Source organism: Artemia sp. Qi Xiang Cuo, chromosome 3 (genome assembly GCF_049724085.1).
Source record: "Artemia sp. Qi Xiang Cuo chromosome 3, ASM4972408v1, whole genome shotgun sequence".
In the NCBI taxonomy this organism is placed as follows: Eukaryota; Metazoa; Arthropoda; class Branchiopoda; order Anostraca; family Artemiidae; genus Artemia; species Artemia sp. Qi Xiang Cuo.
The window spans coordinates 44671744-44685265 of NC_142796.1; the positions used below are offsets into that span (position 1 = coordinate 44671744).

The 13522-nt window shown below is 38.8% G+C and overlaps 1 protein-coding gene and 1 non-coding gene across 2 annotated transcripts in view; one reads left to right on the plus strand and one right to left on the minus strand.

Annotated features, from left to right (window-relative positions):
• The window catches only part of LOC148954143 (apolipoprotein L3-like), a 44682-nt gene that overhangs the window by 18291 nt on the left and 12869 nt on the right, over positions 1 to 13522 (minus strand). The gene's annotated exons all lie outside the window — the stretch shown is intronic.
• On the plus strand, positions 11148 to 11223 carry TRNAR-UCU (transfer RNA arginine (anticodon UCU)). Its single transcript is given in 2 exon segments — positions 11148 to 11184; positions 11189 to 11223. It is a non-coding gene; the product is annotated as a tRNA-Arg (tRNA).

Here is a 13522-nt window from a genome sequence, read left to right on the forward strand (position 1 = left end):
ATAATTCCCCCATCGATTATGTAAATCATCCCTCCTGCCAGTAGCACGATTAAACACAGCCAAAGATAGATTTAAAATTAATCAGAAAAATTAGACTATTTAGATACAAATTTTATCACTAATTCACAACTCGTGATAGTCAATCACCCTAGTGCACTTACAACTTTCACAAACCACCAAGTTAACATGAACTTGACCAACACACACATTATACTCGCCCATCGATTATGTAAATCAAGTTCTCAGGCCAGGCTAGCCAAACAACAATGAAGCCATGTTTGTTTCTTAATTTCCCCTTCGTGAATCAATAATTTCCCCTAGCGATTACGCAATCAAGTTCTCGGAAATTCACTTCCCCCTCGAGTCCTAGATCAATAACATTGCTCCCGTTAGATTTCAGTGCGCAGGTGCAACCTTCACTCCGGAGCTATTACACATAGAAACAGCAAATAAATCGACCTTGGAAAAAGAGGTCATTGACTGATTAGGCAATCTTTCTCCCTAGGGACTCTATGCCCATATTAGGTGTACTGTCACGAGATACATTCTTTTGATAACCGAATTTTGTACTGCCACGAGTCAATAAGGCCATTCTACTCAAATGAACCCTTTTTGAAGTTCCTACGACAACTCCTTCGATACGAAGTACCGTGGTCTAAACAACAACAACAACAACAACAAAATCGTACATTATACCCAAATCAATCTTTACTATAATAATTTCAAGCCTTCCAATCACTTTCAACTATTAAAAGGGGCACTAGTTCTTTCGATTTCCAATCAAATGAGCCCTTTTTGAGTTTCTATGACAAGACTTTCTATAAACACTTTATATGTCCCAAGGGCATAAATTACAACCCGTAACCTAAGGGCTGTGAGGGTGGTTGTAATCCTCTAAGACATAATTTCCAGAACTTTCAACTACGTTAAACATAATGGCTATCTCAAAATTTTGATTGGATGTGTTCGGGAAAATGGTGGACGTGAGAGGGGCGTTAGTCACTCTCCCATCACTTTCAACTATTAAAAAAGGCACTAGCCCTTTCAATTTCCAATCAAATGAGCCCTTTTGAAGTTTCTACGACAACGCTTTCAATAAAAACCTTATATGCCTTCAGGGCATAGCTTACAACCCTTGTCCTGAGGGCTGGGGAAGGGTTGTCACTCTCAAAGACCTAATTTCCAGAACTTTCTACTACGTTGAACACAATGGCTATCTGAAAATTTTCATTGGATGTGTTTAGGGGAATGGTGCGCGTGAGAGGGTGGTTAGTTACCCTCCAATCACTTTCGACTATTAAAAAGGGCACTAGCCCTCTCGATTCCCAATTGAATAAGCCCCTTTTGAAGTTTTTACGACAACTCTAACTATAAAAACCTTATATGCCCCCAGGGTATTAACTTACAACCTCTGCCCTGGGGACTCCGGGGGGTTGGTCATCCTTAAATACATAATTTCCAGAACTTTCAATTACGTTGAACAAAATGGCTATCTCTAAGCCTTGATTGAATGTGTTTGGGGAAATGGTGGGCGTGGGAGGAGGGTGAATTATTTTCCACTCACTTTCGACTATTAAAAAGGGCAATTTCTATTTCAAAACAAATGAGCCCTTTTTTGAAATTTCAAAAACAACTTTCTATATAAACCTTATATGCCCCCAGGGCATAAGTTAAAACCCTTGCACTGAGGGCTCTGAGGGGGTTATCATCCTAAAAGACCTAATTTCCAGAACTTTAGACTACGTTGAACAAAATAGGTATCTCAAAATTTCGATTGGATGTGTTTGGGGAAATGGTGGGCGTGAGAGGGGGGTTAGTTGCCCTTCAATCACTTTCGACTATTAAAAGGGCACTAGTCCTTTCAATTTCCAATTGAATGATCCCTTTTTGATGTTTTTACAACATCGCTTTCTATAAAAACCTTACATGCCCCCAGGGCATAATTTACAACCCTTGCCCTGAGGGTTGTGGGGGGGCGAGGGATTGTCATCTTTAAAGACCTAATTTCCAAAACTATCAACTACGTTGAACAAATTGGCTATTTAAAAAGTCCGATTGGATGCGTTTGGGGTAATGGCGGGCAAGAGAAGGGGGTTAGTTGCCCTCAAATCACTTTCGACTATTAAAAAGGGCACTAGCCCTTTGAATTTCCAATTGAATGAGCGCTTTTCAAGTTTCTACAACAAAGCTTTCAATAAAAACTTATATGCCCCCAGGGCATAACTTATAACCCTTGCTCTGAAGACTGTTGGGGGAGTGTCCTGCTCAAAGGTAAAATTTCCAGAATTTTAAATTGCGTGAAACAAAATTACGATCTAAAAATTTTGATTGGATGTGTTTGGGGAAAAGGTGAGTGTGAGTGGGTGGTTAGTTGCCCTCAAATCACTTTCGACTATTAAAAAGGGCACTAGCCCTTTGAATTTCCAATCGAATGAACCCTTTTTCTAGTTTTTACGACAAAGATTTCAATAAAAACCTTATATGCTTCCAGGGAATAACTTATAACCCTTGCCCTGAAGACTGTGAGGGGAGTGTCCTGCTCAAAATGATAATTTCCTGAACTTTAAACTGCGTGGAACAAAATGACTATCTCAAAATTTCGATTGGATGTGTTTGGGAAAATAGTGGGCATGAAAGTGGTGTTAGTTGCCGTCCCATCAGTTTCGACTATTAAAAAGGGCTCTAGACATTTCAATTTCTAATCGAATGAGCCGCTTTTGAAGTTTCTACGATAACACTTTCTATAAAAACTTATATGCCCCCAGGGCATAACTTACAACCCTTACCCTGAGGGCTGTGAGGGGGTTGTCATCCCCAAAGACCTAATTTACAGAACTTAAACTACGTTGAATAAAATGACTATTTCAAAGCCGTTTTTGAAGTTTCTACGACAAAGCCTTCTATAAAAACCTTATATGCCCCCAGGGCATAACCTACGACCCTTGCCCTGAAGGCTGTGGGGGAGCGTCCTCCTTAAAAACATAATTTCTATCTGGAAATCAGCTACGCTGAACAAAATGGCTATCTTAAAATTTTTATTAGATGTGTTTGGGGAAAAGTGGGCGTGAGAGGGGGGTTAGTTGCCCTTAAATCATTTTCGACTATTAAAAGGGGTACTAGACCTTTGAATTTCAAATCGAATAAGCCCTTTCTGAAGTTTCTGCAACAAAGATTTCAATAAAAACTTATATGCCCCCAGGGCATAACCTATAACCCTTGCCCTGAAGACTTTGGGGGGAGTGTCCAGCTGAAATGTATAATTTCCTGAACTTTAAGCGGCGTGGAAAAAATGGATGTCTCAAAATTTTGATTCGTTTGGAGAAATGTGTTTGGAGAAATGGTGGGCGTGGAAGGAATGTCAGTTGTCTTCCAATTACTTTCGACTAATAAAAAGGGCACCAGCCATTTCAATTTCCAACCGAATGAGCCCTTTTTGAAGTTTCTACAACAACGCGTTCTATAAAAACCTTATATGCCCCCAGGGCATAACTTACAACCTTCGCCCTGAGGGCTGTGGGGGTTTTCAGCCTCAAAGGCCTAATTTCCAGAACTTAAACTACGTTGAATAAAATGACTATTTCAAAATTTTGATTGGATGTGTTTGGGGAAAAGGTGGGCGTGAGAGGGGGTTAGTTGCCCTCCAATCACTTTTGACTATTAAAAAGCGCACTAGCTGTTTGAATTTCCAATCGTATGAGCCTTTTTTGAAGTTTGAACGACAACGCCTTCTATAAAAACCTTATATGCCCCCAGGGCATAGCTTAAAACCCTTGCCCTGAAGGCTGTGGGGGAGTGTCCTCCTCATGAACATAATTTCTATCTGGAAATCAACTACGCTTAACAAAATGGCTATCTCAAAATTTTGTTTGGATGTGTTTCGGGAAATGTTGGGCGTGGAAGGGGTGTTAATTGCCTTCCTATCAATTTCAACTATTAAAAAGGGCACAAGCCGCTCCAAATTCCGATTGACTGAACCCTTTACAAGGTTTTTATAACAACTTCTTCGATATGAAGTGCCCAGCTCTAAAGGAAAAAAAATAATAAATAATACATTGTGCCAACATCGTTCTTATATGCCCCCATCACATAACTTATAACCCTTGCCCTGAGGTTTGTGGGGGGGGGGGAGGTCCTCCTCAAAAATATATTTTCTATCTGGAAATCAACTACCCTGAATAAAATGGCTATCTCAAAATTTTGATTGGATGTGTTTGGGGGAAAGATGGGCGTGGGGGGGGGGGGGCTATTTGCCCTCCAATCACTTTCGACTATTAAAAATGGCACTAGCCAATCCAACTTACAATCGAATGAGCCCTTTTTAAAGTTTCTATGACAAAGCCTTCGATACGAAGTGCCCTGGTATGGAAAAAAAAAGGAAATAATATATTGTGCCAACATCTTTCTTTACTTAGGCCATGCAATTGCGCCACCTATGATTTTTTTTTCTTTAGAGCAGGGCACGTCGTATTGAAGAAGTTGTCGTAGGAACTTCGAAAAGGGCTCATACAATTGGAAATTGGAGTAGCTTGTGCCCTTTTTAATAGTCGAAAGTGATTTGAAGGCTACTAACACCCCTTCCACGCCCACCATTTCCCGAAACACATCCAATCAAAGTTTTGAGATAGCCATTTTGCTCAGCGTAGTTGATTTCCAGATAGAAATTACGTTTTTGAGGGAGAAACTCCCCCACAGCCCTCAGGGCAAGGGTTGTAAGTTGTGCCCTGGGGGCATATAAGGTTTTTATAGAAGGCGTTGTCGTAGAAAATTCAAAACAGGCTCTTCCGATTGGAAATTCAAAGGGCTAGTGCCCTTTTTAATAGTCGAAAGTGATTGGAGAATAATTGACCCCCCTCCCACGCCCACCATTTCCCCAAACACATTCAATCAAGGCTTAGAGAGAGCCATTTTGTTCGACGTAATTGAAAGTTCTGGAAATTATGTATTTAAGGATGACAAACCCCCCGGAGCCCCCAGGGCAGAGGTTGTAAGTTATGCCCTGGGGGCATATAAGGTTTTAAGAATGTTGTTTTAGAAATTTCAAAAAAGGGCTCATTTGTTTGGAAATAGAAATTGCCCTTTTTAATAGTCGAAAGTGAGTGGAGTCGAAAAAGAGTCAAAAGTGAAGTGGGTCGAAAGTGAGTCCCACGCCCACCATTTCCCCAAACACATTCAATCAAAGTTTAGAGAAAGCCATTTAGTTCAACGTAGTTGAAAGTTCTGGAAATTATGTATTTAAGGATGACAAACCCCCCGGAGCCCCCAGGGCAGAGGTTGTAAGTTATGCCCTGGGGGCATATAAGGTTTTATAGATGGAGTTGTCGTAAAAACTTTTCCATCTTTTCCCCAAACACATCCAATCAAAATTTTGAAAAAGCTATTTTGTTCCACGCAGTTTAAAACTCAGGAAATTATACCGTTGAGTAGGACATCCCCCCACAGTCTTCAGGGCAGGGGTTATAAGTTATGCCCTGGGGGTATATAAGGTTTTTATTGAAATCTTTGTCGTAGAAACTAGAAAAAGAGCTCATTGAATTGGAAATTCAAAGGGCTAGTGCCCTTTTTCATAGTCGGAAGTGATTTGAGGGCAACTAACCCCCCTCTCACGCCCACCTTTTCCCCAAACACATCCAATCATAATTTTTAGATAGCCAATTAGTTCAGCGTAGTTGATTTCCAGATAGAAATTATTTTTTTGAGGAGGACACTCCCCCACAGCCCTCAGGGCAAGGGTTGTAAGTCATGCCCTTGGAGCATATAAGTTTTTATAGAACGCGTTGTCGCAGAAACTTCAAAAAGGCTCATTTGATCGGAAATTGAAATGGTTAGTGCCCTTTTTAATAGTCGGAAGTAATTGGAAGGCAACTAACACCCCTTCCATACCCACCATTTCCTCATACACATCCAATCAAAATTTTGAGCTAGCCATTTTGTTCCAAGCAGTTTTAAGTTTAGGAAATTACACCTTTGAGCAGGACACTCCCCCCATGGTCTTCAGGGCAAGGATTATAAGTCATGCTCTGGGGGCATATAAGGTCTTTTTTGAAATCTTTGTTGTAGAAACTTGAAAAAGGGCTCATTCAATTGGAAATTCAAAGGACTAGTGCCCCTTTTAACAGTCCAAAGCGATTTAAGGCAACTAACCCCCCTCTGACGCCCATTTTTTCCAAACCCATCTGCTCAAAATTTTTAAATAGCCATTTTGTTCAGCGTAGTTGATTTTTGTTCCACGCAGTTTTAAGTTCAGGAAATTATACCTTTCAGCAGGACACTCCCCCCACAGTCTTCAGGGCAAGGGTTATAAGTTATGCCCTGGGGGTATATAGGGTCTTTATTGAAATCTTTGTCGTAAAAAACTTGAAAAAGGGCTCATTCGATTGGAAATTCAAAGGGCTAGTGCTCTTTTTAATAGTCGAAAGTGATTTGAGGGCAACTAACTCCCCTCTCACGCCCACCTTTTCCCCAATCACATCCAATGCAAATTTTGAGATAGCCATTTTGTTTCACGCAGTTTAAAGTTCAAGAAATTATACCTTTGAGCAGGACACTCCCCCCACAGTCTTCAGGGCATGGGTTATAAGTTATGCCCTGGGGGTATATAAGTTTTTATTGAAAATTTTGTCGTAGAAACTTGAAATAGAGCTCTTTCGATTGGACATTCAAAAGGTTAGTGCCCTTTTTAATAGTCGAGGGTGTATGTTGTTAAAATTGCTGAAAATTTTTTTTCAGCATACAAATAGCAGGCTAAACTATAAATTCTTAAAAAAACGAAAAGATTTAAAGTATTATTTTCTTTTTCCCTGTAAAGACTATGTCAATATAGAACAAATAGAAATTAATTGAAAAAAACTTTTTCCACAAAATATCTTTTTCTTCCACAAAAGAACTCCATTAAACAAAAAATGAGCAAAAATGTAATCAAATAATCTTCCAAGCGTGACACTACCACAAATCAGCATCGATAAATAAATGAAACCCAAAACAAACAGAAATTACAATAAATAACCGAGTCAAACTCAAAACGAGCAGAAATTAACGTAAGTTTGGCTCAAAACCCCTATGCCTTCCCAAGGCCAGAATGTACTTTGCACTTTACTAAAAAAACAAATGAATGTGCATTGTCAGTTTAATATACATATACTGATATTTAGTAATTAAAATGTTAGTATTATTTTATTTATTAAAGTTATAAAAGTAAAAACATTTATATTTTTTTGAGTAAAGTGCAAATTATGTTCTCGCCTTGGGAAGGCTTAAGGGTTTTGAGCACAACTTATGTTAATTTCTGCTCGTTTTGAGTCGCTGATATTTCCATTTTGTTCAACATAGTTGACAGGTCCAGTAATTATGTTTTTGAGGGTGATACCCTCCTAAGCCCTCAAGGCAAGGCCTATAATTTTGCTAGTTGCCCATTGCTAATGTTTTTATAGAAACCTCAGAAGGGACTCACTAGATTGGAAATTGAAGTGGCTAGTGCCCCGTTTAATAGTTGAAAGTGATTAGAGGGCAAATAGCCCCCCTCTTACGCCCACCATTTCCGCAAATACATCAAATCAAAATTTTGAGATACCCATTTTGTTCAGCGTGGTTGAAATGTCCAGAAATTATGTCTTTGGGGATGACAAGCCCCCAAAGTCCTCAGGTCAAGGGTTTTAAGTTTTGCCTTGGGGGCATATAAAGTTTTTATAGAAAGGGTGGTCGTTGAAACTTTGGAATGGTCTCATTGGATTGGAAATCAGATGTTCTATTGCCCTTTTTAAGATTCAGGGTGACCAGAGGGTGGATATCCCCCACCTCGTATTTTCCCGAAATGCATCTGATAGAAATTTTGAGATGGCCATTTATTGTCGTAGAAACTTCGAAAAGAGCTCATTCGATTGGAAATTGAAAGGGCTAGCGCCCTTTTTAATAGTCGAAAGTGATTGGATGGCAACTAACCCCCTCCCTCGCCCGCCATTTCCCCAAACACATCCAATCAAAATTTTGAGATAGTCATTTTATTCAACGTAATTGAAAGGACCGGATATTATGTCTTTGAGGATGAGAACCCCCCCCCCCAGCCCTTAGGACAAGGGTTGTAAGTTATTCCTTGGGGCATATAAGGTATATATAGAAATAGTGATCATATAAACTTCGGAGGGGGGTCATTGGATTGGTAATCAAAAGCTTTAGTGGCCTTTTTAAGATTCAGAGCGATCAGAGGGTGGATACCCCCCCCCCCCACTCGTCATATTTTCCCAAAATGAATCTGACAGAAATTTTGAGATAGCCATTTGTTGTCTTAGAAACTTCAAAAAGAACTCATTCGATTGGAAACTGAAAGGGCTAGTGTCCTTTTTAATAGTCGAAAGTGATTGGAGGTTAACTAACCCCCCTCCCACGCCCACCATGTCCCTAAACCCATCCAATCTATATTTTTAGATAGCCATTTTGTTCAACGTAATTGAAAGGTCTGGAAATTATTTATTTGAGGATGACAACCCCCCCCCAGACCCCTCAGGACAAGGGTTATAAGTTATGCCCTGGGGGTATATAAGGTATATATAGAAAGGGTGATCGCATAAACTTTGGATGGGGCTCATTGGATTGGTAATCAGAAGATCTATAGCCCTTTTTAATATTCAAAGTGATCAAAGGGTGAATAGCCCCCACCCCCACACCTCGTATTTTCCTGGAATGTATCTGCTAAAAATTTTGAGGTTGCCATTTGTTGTCGAAAAAACTTCGAAAACAGCTCATTCGATTGAGAGTTGAAAGAGCCATTGCCCTTTTTAATAGTCGAAAGTGATTGGTGGGCAACTAACCCCCTCCCTCGCCCACCATTTCCCCAAATACATCCAATCAAAATTTTTAGATAGCCTTTTTGTTCAACGTAATTGAAGGACCGGAAATTATGTCTTTGAGGATGACACCCCCCCCCCCCACACACACACACAGCCCTCAGGGCAAGGTAAGTTATGCCCTTAGGGTGTATAAGGTATATATATAGAAAGGGTGATCGTCTAAACTTTGGGGGGGGCTCTTTGGATTGGTAATCAAAATCTCTAGTGCCCTTTTTAAGATTCAGAGTGATCGAAGGGTGGATAACCCCCAACCCCACCACACTCCGTATTTTCCCGAGAAGTATCCGACAGAAACTTTGATCTGATCATTTGCTGTCGCAAAAACTTCAAAAAATGCTTATTCGATTGGAAACTGAAAGAGCTAGTGTCCTTTTTATTAGTCAAAAGTGATTGAAGGGAAACAAGCCCTTCCCCGACGCCCATCAATTTCCAAGGCACAGCTAATCAAAATTTTGAGATAGCCATTTTGTTCAGTGTAGTTGAAAGGTCTGGAAATTATGTCTTTGACAACCCCCATACCTTTGCAAGACCAGAACATAATTTGCCCTTTACTGAAAAAATAATGGCTGTGGATTGTCAGTTTAGTATAGGCTACATATACTGATATATATTCCTTAAAGTGTTAATTGTTTTTAATTTATTAAAGTTTAAAAGGATAAAACATTTAAAACCTATTTTGTTTATTTAAATCATACAATAAATAACCGAGTCAAACTCAAAACGAGCAAAAATTAACATGAGTAGGGCTGACAACCCTCATGCCTTTTCAACACCAGATACTATTTTGCAAGTTACTGAAAACAAAATATATTTATAATATTTTCTCTTTGTTTTACTTGTTTAAAATGTTTTTGCTAGATATATCAAGGGGGGTATCCTCCCCCTTGCACTCCAATCTGGTTTCCTTTTTAAGAGTAACAAGAGATTGGAGGGCAAGCAGGACTCCTCTCAAGCCCATTCATTTCCCAAACGCATCCAGTAAAAATTTTGAGACTGTCATTTTGTTCAGCATAGTAGAACGGTCCAGTAACTATGTCCTTAAGGAAATTAGGCACGTCAACCCCCAAAATTATGCCATTGGTCCGTTATACTTTAGAACTAAATGTTTCTCTGAAAATAAATCAAAAATCATTGTGTTATATTGTTGCCAATAAGACACCTCAGCAATATATCGAGAACGACTGGGGGTATTAAGTTGAAACTTTTGGGAATACTACTATTACTACTTCTGTTCTTACAACTTAAATAAATAAAAAGAGTGTAAGTGTATCCAGGTTGTCAAAATAGATAGAATCTTTTGGAAATGATATTAAATTTTATTTTTCACGTCAACTTTAGAAGCTCTAAAATTAAATTTAAAAATACTGTTGGTGTCAGGATTAAAAATTGCTGAAAAAGTTTCTATAACATACAAATAGCACCATGGCGTAGGCAGCATTAGGCAGCATATTGTCTAGGGGGGGGCAGTCGAAAGTGTGATGGAATTTTATCAACTGCTTTTTCCAAACCATCTGCTTTTTCAGCCATATCTAATGTAAATTTGAAGGTCTCGGGGGGGCCGCGGCCCCCCGCTTCCCCCCGCCCTACGCCCATGAATATCACCCCCTACTATGGATTCTTATTGAATAAAACTGAAAAGATATACATTTTTTTCATGGAAAAGAGTATGTAAATAAAAAACGAACAGAAGTTAATTTAAAAAAATCTATTTCCACAAGACAAGTTTTTCAAAGAAAAGTAAAGAGCTCCATTAAGCCAAGAATCAGGAAAAATGTAATAAAATAATCTTCTAAGCCTAAAACTATCACAATTGACCATAAATAAATAAATGAAGCTGGAAACGAACAGAAATTACAATAAATAGCCAAGTCAAGTTTGAAATGAAGAGAAATTAACATGAATAGGGCTCATAACCCCCTATGCCTTCTCAAGACCAGAACAAATTTGCGCTTTACTGAAAACAAAATACGCTTGAAATGTTTTCACCTTTCTTACATCCACGGTCATTTGTTTGTTTGTTTTTTCTAGTGAAGCACAAACTGTGTTCTGGTCTTGAGAAGGCATAGGAGTTATCAGCCATACTCATGTTAACTTTTGCTTGTTTTGAGTTTGACTCGGCTATTTATTGTTTTTTCTGTTCGTGCGTAAGAATTCCTGAAGTTTTTACACATGCCATACTACTTTCTGAGATAATGAAAAACTTATCTTCCAAAATTTTATAAGACTCGTACACAAAAAAGACCAACAACAGACACTTTGCTATTCTCAGCTGTAGATAATATTATCTAACTTAGAAAGTTTCACCAAGCCATGATGGTCCAGTGGTTAGGACTCCTGACTTCTTTGAAATCGGGAAGCCCAGGTTCAATTCCTGGTCATGGTAATATTTTCTTTAACTAGAATTTTAAACTAATTGTGTTGCACAGTTTATGGAATTAGACAATTCTATAAACTGTGTTTATAGAATTAGATAATTCTATAAACTGTGTTGTGTTGAAAGATCCAACATGTATTATTATTACTTTTGGCCAGTCTCATTTTATATTTCAGATGGTTGACGAATAATTTTTTTTTTTGGGGGGGGGGGAGGAGCACTTCTGTGATCTCAAATTAAAAGATCTGGTACTTTCCCATTATGTGGGTCTTTCTAAAAAGTCAATTTTGGTTAATGCTAATGAAATAAAATAAAATAGGATGAATATATAATAGTTTATAAACAAATTTGGGTTATATATTTGCACATTAGAGGTGGGGGGTGGTGGGTATAGCATTGCATAACTTAAATACGTAACCAAACCTAACCTAGGTACCTTCCCCCCCCCTAAACCCCAAAAAATAACAGTTTAAATACAGTTCCTGGAGGGAGAAACCCTTTGTTTATATCCCACAAGGCAGTGTAAACCGGTTTTTCATCACGCGTCTCGGTCTATTTCGTGACTGGTTTCCATTGTCTTTTTCGTGACAGGCCCATATAATTGGAAAGTACAAAAGATCTCGTGGTACTTGTGTCTTATAACCACCACACTCAAGTTCTGTCGAAAAGTGAAGTTTGATTACTACTATAAACAAGTGAAGTTTGAATAATGAAATAAAACAAAATATGATGAATATATCATACATTATCAACAAAATTATGAAAACTACAACAAAGAATTATGGGAGGGGGGCCACCCGGACCGCATTATATTAAATACGTAACCTAAACTAACCTAAACAAAATACCAACTAAATATTTAATTAAAATATAGCTACAATGTAGTTTCCCACCGAGCCGAAACTAATATTGTCTGGTATAAAGACGATGAAAACTGGTTATTGTCGCATGTTCGCGATAAAAGATCTCGAGCGTGGTGGCTATAAGGCAAAAGTACCGATCTCACCCCATATATGGCACGAAATTACAATGAGAACACCCTACCAACCTTTCAATTCCCACTTTGGCCCCGGAGCCCCAAGTAACATGTGATCAGAATTTCGAGACTGCAATTTACATTAAAGCGATCAAATTGCCTAGAAATTGCACATCCAAGGGCTATGCTATCTTTTATGCCCTGGGACAAGGGTCCATTTAAAACAGCCCATTTAACACTTTTATGCCTCCGGTCCCCATATAGATAATGCTCCCCATCTATTTTTTTCTATCGACCAGACAAAGTTGCAACCGTGAGTTTTTCCCCATGAGATAACGCTTGTTTGACTGTATGATTTTCGAATTTATTGGCTATCAAGGCTACACACACAGGACACATTTCAAACAGTTCGTGGTAGCGAACTGTAAAGTAAGGAGCGGCCGGGTTCAATAGTAACCGAAACTCTAAAAAACGGAATTTTGATACCAATAGATACAGCAAAAGAATCAGATTTTTATGCTGATTTCAAATATATAACTTTCATCAATCTTACCCGCCAAAAGTTACGTGCCTGAGAAAATTTGACTTATTTTCGGAAAAAGGGGGAAACACCCCCTAAAAATCATCACACCACCAAATTCAGCGTATCAGAGAACCCTACTGTAGAGGTTTCAAGCTCCTATCTGGAAAAATGTGGAATTTTTTATTTTTGGCAGAAGAAAGATCACGGATGCGTGTTTATTTGTTTTTTTATTTTGTTTTTTTTTTTCAGGGGTGATCGTATCGACCCAGTGATCCTAGAATGTCACAGGAGGGCTCATTCGAACGGAAATTAAAAGTTTTAGTGCCCTTTTTAAGTGACCAAAAAATTGAGGACAACTAGGCCCCCTTCCACACTAATTTTTTCCCAAAAGTTGCCCGATCAAAATTTTGAGATAGCCATTTTGTTCAGCATGGTCGAAAAATATAATAACCGTGACTTTGAAGATGACTTAATCTCTCACAGTCCCTGGGGGAAAGGGCTGCAAGTTATGAACTTTGCCCAATGTTTACATATAGTATTGGTTATTGGGAAGTATACAAACGCTTTCAGGAGGGAAACTTTTCTGGTAGTGGGGGTGGGTGGGTCGGGGGTTACGTAGGAGGACCTTTCCATAGAGGAATTGTTCATGGGGGAAGGGATATTGCTATGAAGGGGGCGTCAAATTTCCCAGCATTATTTAAAAAAAAAACGATCAGAAATTAAATGAAAAAAAACAAGTCTTCACCTGAAAAACTTTTAAACTGAAAACATTTCAACATCAAAACTTAAAACGAACAGAAACTATTACG